Here is a 6746-nt window from a genome sequence, read left to right as displayed (position 1 = left end):
AGTCTTCAGACCTCTCCTTGTCACTCTGCCTCTGGGTGTCAGCATACTTCAAGGATTGTCTTAGTTACTTTTCTCTAGTTTCTGAGACAAAATACCTGACATAAAAAATTAAGAGAGAAAAGGTTTATTTAGCTCATGTTAGTATAAGTTTCAGTCCATAATCAGGTGACTCCAAGGCAGGGTGGTGGCATGGCACAGGGCCAACACTTGAAGGCAGCAGAAGACCACAAAGGCAACAAGAGCAAAAGGGGGGAGGGGGTGGGGCTCCTTTTCCTCCCTTGTATTGTGTGCAGGCTGCCGGCTGACACCATCTCTGTGCCCTCCTCTTCCACAAGCTCAGAATGTTTCCAAAGTAAGGATCCTGGCTCCCTGCTGAGTTGTTTAGACTAAATTTCTCAAGTTGACACAATGTATCAACCATTACAAAGGATACACTCTTTTCATCAGAACTTTACACCTAGTTTTCTACATTCAAGTTTCCAAGTGGTGCTCAAGAGGCGCTATTTCCAAGGGAAGATCTCCAAACTATGATCATCTAAGGGGACTCCCAGGACAACACAGCAGCAAGGAGCATAACCAGGAGCCCCTTGGCAGCTAGAAAGGAAGTGGCCACTCTCCAGAGCTTCAGCCCCTGGCCTAGGAACCTCTCCTGCCTCCCCTCCCACATCTTTGTCTTCTACCTTACTCCCATCTCAATGGCCAACATCCTCCAGTGTCCATCAGCTTCCTCCGGGGAGAGCCAGTGAGTCCAAGGTTGCTCCCAAGACACTTTTCCTGCACCCCAGCTTCTGGATGCCCCACAGGGGGCCTCCAAATACTGAATATCCTGTCTTCTAGTACTCTCTGGATCTCACCCAGCCACAGCAGGCAGTGTGCAGTGACAGCAGGAAAAGGAGGAGTTTCTGGGTCAAAAAGCCATCTTCTCTGTGTTCTCTGTACCTCATACCCCAGCACACACAGCAACCTAGTGGTAGTGCTTAGTGTAAGGCTTTTTGGGGGTGCAGTAAAGAGATAGGAAAGATAATAGAGGCCTTTATTAACTCTAAAGACATGGAGAGAACACGAAGGAAGATGGTGGGGGGTCCTCTGATCTGAAACAAAGAAAGCTAAGACTTCTATGAACTTTTGCTACGGGTGGAGTTTGAGGATCAGCTCCCTAAGGAGCTGATGGGCACTCTCCTGTGTGCTCAGGAAAGGTGGGAGGAAACTGTATCTCAGACTGGGTTGGAGAAGACAGAAAAAGTGGTCTCTGGGAAGATAAGCTGTTGTTTTAAGGGCTTTAGCCATGTTAGATGATCACTGTAATAATTCAGCAATTCACACTAGGTCCAGAACCTAACACTTAGCAAGTGGGATTTTGAATCAGACTTCAAAGAGAATCCTGTCTGGCTCCACCACTGACACTGTATGACTTCAGGCAACATTTTGGACCTTTTTGGGTTTCTGTTTTCTCATCTGTAAAATGGGGACACTAACACCCACCTTAATTCATAGTTCTGAAAATTCAGCAAGGTGACACCTGGTGCATATGTGTGTGACGATCATTACTACGATTTGTAGGTGGAGCCAGATCCCCATGAGGTGGCAGCAGGGCCCACAGTGAGACTGTCCAGGGTGCAAAAGGCCCTTTGGGCCCCACTTCACCCTGCCACTCACATCCAAGCCTTTTTGAAGCCCCTCTTCCCCAGTGCCTTTCCCTACCCGTGTCAGGCATTGCCAAAACCACCTCCCTCCTCGGAGCCTGTCTCTGTTTGAAAGGCCCCCACCCCAGTAACTATCTGTAACTCTGCAGGATCCACTTGGCCCCCAACCTGGAACTGCACTTTTGTTTCACATTTGCCCTAATAAACTGAATAAATGAAGGACATTCATAGTCTAATTAGAGATCAAGCTCTTCTTGTTTCACTGACTCCCAAATTCAAGACTTGAGGACAACCAGCCCTCCCGGAGCACACATTTCTTGGCTTGTCCTTTCTTGTCTCTGCTGGCCTTTACTCAGACCTGCCACATACCCTTCTGTGTTCCCAGGAGTGGACAAGTACTCCAGGCATTCCTGGGGTGGTCAAGGGAAAAGGAAAGGACAGAAGAAGGATGCCCACATGTCTTGCAGGGAAAAAGGGAATGCAACACCAAAAGAGAACCACCTAGAGGTCTGGGTTTGCCACATGCCCATCTCCCACCTCTCCTGTCTCCACGAGATCCAGCTTCCACCTGCCCGGACTCATTCTCCTTCATTTCTCATCAGGGTCTGTGGAGAAGAAAGAAGAGAAATGTCAACACAGCTCTAATATCTAACCCATAGGACACTGGGGACTCAACTTCCCTAATCGTATATTCTTCCTTTTACAACTTCCAAAGAAAATCTAGAAAATATAGAAAAGTGACAACTCACTTTTCTATATTCAGCTTCAAAATGGTCAAGGGAACTGGTTCCGGAACCTACTGTGGCCCTCGTCATCTGACAAATACTAATTTTGTCACACCACTTACTGTCCAATTTTAGGCAAATTTTCTATATAGTTCTGGGTTATGTGGGGCATGTCACATTCACAGATTGACTTCCACTAGCTTCTACTTCAAGGTATCTTGACTGGCACGGGGTAACTGTAATATGGTATAGGATTCTGGGGGTGACTTCTATAAAGTACAGTCAAACCAGCCTCCACTTGCACTGTGGAGGGGAAGGGCAGGATCTGGACAACTCACCAAGTATCACCAACCATGTGCATTCTTCTTCCATCTCCCTCTTGTGGCTGTGGGCACAGAGGAAGATAGCTGCCTTGCAGGAGCCCATAGCACCTCTTTTCCCCTTGCCCTTTTCTAAAAGTGTGAAAAGGGCATTTTTAGGTGGGAAGAAAGAAACCTCATGAACAGTCTCCTTGATACATTGCTGATGGAGTTTTGTTCTGGATCTAGATAAATGAGTAAAGACTAAACAGAAGTCTGACCCTACCTCACAAAGTTCCGTGAGCTCTTCCCCCAAAATAAAGGAGCCCAAAGGAAGTGGCTTCTCCAGCCAGCCAGTTTAAACTGAGAAGCTGAGAAGTCCTAAACTCTAACCTACAGAAGGGAGTCTCTTCCTCTTTCCTTGCAGGGCAGAGTCATAGATTAGCTGGAGTCAAGGGTTATCCTGTTCTTGACCCCTAAAAATCAAGATTACTTAAGAGTAGATACAAGCAGACTTGGAAAAGCTCAACATTCTCTAAATCTGCAGCTACTGTTGGAAGAATATATTCAAACACACTCAGGCTAAATGTGCTCATTAATATATTCTTTTTTTTTCTTATTATCTTCCATTCATTTTAATGAGAACAAAAGATAAAATAGCAATAAAACTATTTCAAAACAGGTTAGTATGACAGTTACAATAATTAATGCACTGTGTATTGTTGGTTTCACAGTAGTTATTCAGAGGACAAGATGTAGACATAATATCTTGTCTACACAATATTAGTACAAACCTTTCTTCTCATTGAACTAAGAGAAAGCAGCTATATATCTATCCTAACTATCTTGTATGTACATATATATTTTTTCACTACAAAACAGTCCTTCATATCCTGCGTTTTTCTTTTGTTTTGCCAGAGATGGGTGTTCCACTGCAGTTAGAGAAGTTGTATTTGAACAAGTCTTTAAAGGATCTTTTCATACTGGAAGCCAGTCTAATGATTGTAGGTACTTGAATTCAGCAAAATAGTCCAATGTAGTCCAATAGTCCATAATAGTAGTGGGTTATCAGCAGAACTGGCAATTGTCAGAAGTCGTTGACTTGAGACTTTTACATCTCAGCATACTAACATGGCTTTACTTTTTATATCTCATGGTTATACTTTTCTGCTGGATGGTTAAGAGCAAGTTAAAGCATGGCCTATGTAATTAAGAATGTAACTTTTGCTATCTGACAAGGTCAGGCAAATTCCCTCAAGATTTACCCTGAAACCATGTACAGCACCTTGTAGATCTTTTGTCAGTGTCAGCCATCTGGATGAGTCATGGCCATTACTTGACCAATTTGCTCGCTGTGAAAGCCTGAAAGAATATTTTCTCTCCAGGTGACTCTCTTTAGGCACACTGTGCATTGTTGATCACTTTCTTCTGTGGCCACATAATCTCCATCAGAAAACTTGGGACCCCACTGAGTTACAGAGTGTTATAGTACAGGTTCTCTTATGTCCTGAGTCCTCACTGACCTTAAAGGGTTAGGGCCAAAATATTGGTTATCCTTGTAGCCCCTCTATTTCTCTAAATTTTGGTCTGCAAACTTTAGTTGTTAAACATTCAGAAGAGAAATGTAATGATATTATTACCCTGTAACACAGACAGTCATTAATATATTCTTAAGAATGATATTGTCAGGTTTGGTTTTGTTTTTTTGAGCCTGAGTCTTGTTATGTAGTCCTGCTCACTATGCAGCCCCAGCTGGCCTTGAGCTCAGCAATCTTTCTGCCTCAGCCTCCTGGGTGCTGAGATTACAGGTGTGCAGGACCACATCCAAGTGTTCTCTACTTTTTAACTGCTTTACTGGGTATTCCTAAATTCTTCCTAAGAGAGGAGGGTCTCACCTGTGTCTCCAGAAGATTCCCCTCCACCATCCCCAATGCACCACGCTTCCCAAATGGGCCAGTCCTCCAGGGGAGAGTTTGCTCAGGCCTTAGTCTAATCTTCCCACTTTCTATCCTATTACCAACTGCCCCACTATACCACACACCAGACCCCAGCCACAGCTAGTGGGTGGGGAGTAGGGAGTCAGCCCTCTAATAACTTCCAGTGAATGGGACAGTTCCAGTCTCCATGGGAGATGTCCAAAAGCCTGGTGGCAAGACCATCTTCCCCTCCATAACTGAAAATAAGATAGCATGGCTCACCTGTCCTGGCCACAGGCCCCTGAATACATGGAGAATCTCAGGGCTCACTGAAGGCCTAGGGTATAAGCCAGGTCTGCCTTCACCCCAGTCATCTCTGTTTAGACCTCCCAAGGCTTTTGCCTTGGGAATTTTTCTACTCTTTGGAAATTACAACCTTATTCCTAAAAGTAACAAAGGAGCACTCTCTTGAGAGGATTTGTAAACTGCATCCAGTGAAACATTTTGAAGTTATACCAGAAACCTGACTCCACACAAAATCCTTTAAACACCTTCCCCAAACCAATGGGCTCCAAAATGACCAAAAGACTCCAGACTTGGGCCAGGGAGATGGCTCAGTGGAATAAGTGCTTCCCCAGCAAACGCAAGGGCCTGAGTTCAATCCCCCGTTCCACCAAAAAAAAAGACTCCAAACTCAAGGCACCTGGCTACTGAGTGTTTTGCCAGCCCCTGCCCTTCTCTTGAACCTGCCTCCCTCCTTCTCCATCCCACCCCAAAGGTCTATCTGAGGAGTTGTACTGACAATTAATGGAGAGGAGCCTAAGAGAAAAATTAAGAATTGAGAACTTTAACACAAGTTATAAAACGTGCCTGTGACAGAAAAATTGGAAGGGGACACACACACACACACACACACACAAATTTCTTAGGGAATGACAAGGCAAAAATGAGGCTTTTCAATTTGTCTTATTTTGATTTATGTACTCTACACTTCCAAAAGTTTTTTTTTTTTTTTTTTTCTAGGTGAACCATGCTTCAGAATTGACAGTGTATGCTAGTTTGCCTAGCACAGGCTCACAATTGGGAAAGCCTGCCTTGTTTCTAATCATTCGGCTGTGAGATGCATGCAGTAAACTAAGAGTGGCCACCTGAACATGTCATGAGTACTCAAAATGCTGTCTCACTGCACTACTTCTAGTTCTAGAGCTGGGACTTAGTGGCTATTGAGTCTCTCTGGTGGTTTTCACAATGTAAATGCTGTAACTGCAAAGCCATTTTCTCCCTAGAAAACACATTGAAAAACAGGGTCAACCAGCCTAGGTTCATATTGTATGAATGAGAAACTTCTGTTGTAAAGAAATCTAAAATGTGTGATTTTAACCATTTTGAAAGTGTACAACTCAGTGGCATGACTCCATTCACAATGTTGTACAACCATCATTACTATCTTTCCCAAGCTTCATCATTGTCCCTAACAGAAACTCTAGAGTCATTCCTGCTTGGACTATCCTTAAGATTTTTTTTTATTCTTTTACATTAAAACGAAGTTTTAAGTTAGGTTCACTCTGCCATCTTGCCAGAAAATGGGGCTCAAAAGGAAGCACAACAATGAGGAATCATCACTTTTACTCTCAAGATGAAACCTCTGGAGCATTTCCCACCTCAAGGAAATCCAAACATTAAAGGGTTTGAATGTAGCTTTACAGCCAACCTGGGGAAACAGGTAGGACAGGCATCATATTATAAAATGGAAATAAGGATGCAGACTGTGGAGAGACTGGAGAGAAGCAGACCCAGCAGGAAAGAGAAGCCCCCAGAAGACAGTGTGCACAGTCTCGGCACTTCCACGCTTTCCATCTAGAAATCTACCCAAATTGATTCGTTTAAAATAATCTTAGGATCCACAAACCTATAGGGGTTTGATGGAAAAGTGTGCATCAGGTATACTGGAAGGACTTTTTTTTTTTTTTTTGCATTTCTGAATCCACACACTCATCTCCACCTACCCACATCCTACTTTTCCTTCAGATCTTTTGTTTCTGTGATTTATTCCCTTAACATCTGTGAAAGTAATCCCTCTTTCCTGAATAAACAAAACAACCCACCTGTCAGGTAAGGTGGTGCATGCCTATAATCCTAGCAATGGGGAGGCTGAAGCAGGAG

Source organism: Octodon degus, unplaced genomic scaffold (assembly GCF_000260255.1).
Source record: "Octodon degus isolate 3935 unplaced genomic scaffold, OctDeg1.0 scaffold00176, whole genome shotgun sequence".
Lineage (NCBI taxonomy): Eukaryota > Metazoa > Chordata > Mammalia > Rodentia > Octodontidae > Octodon > Octodon degus.
Note: the sequence above shows the minus strand (reverse complement) of the source record.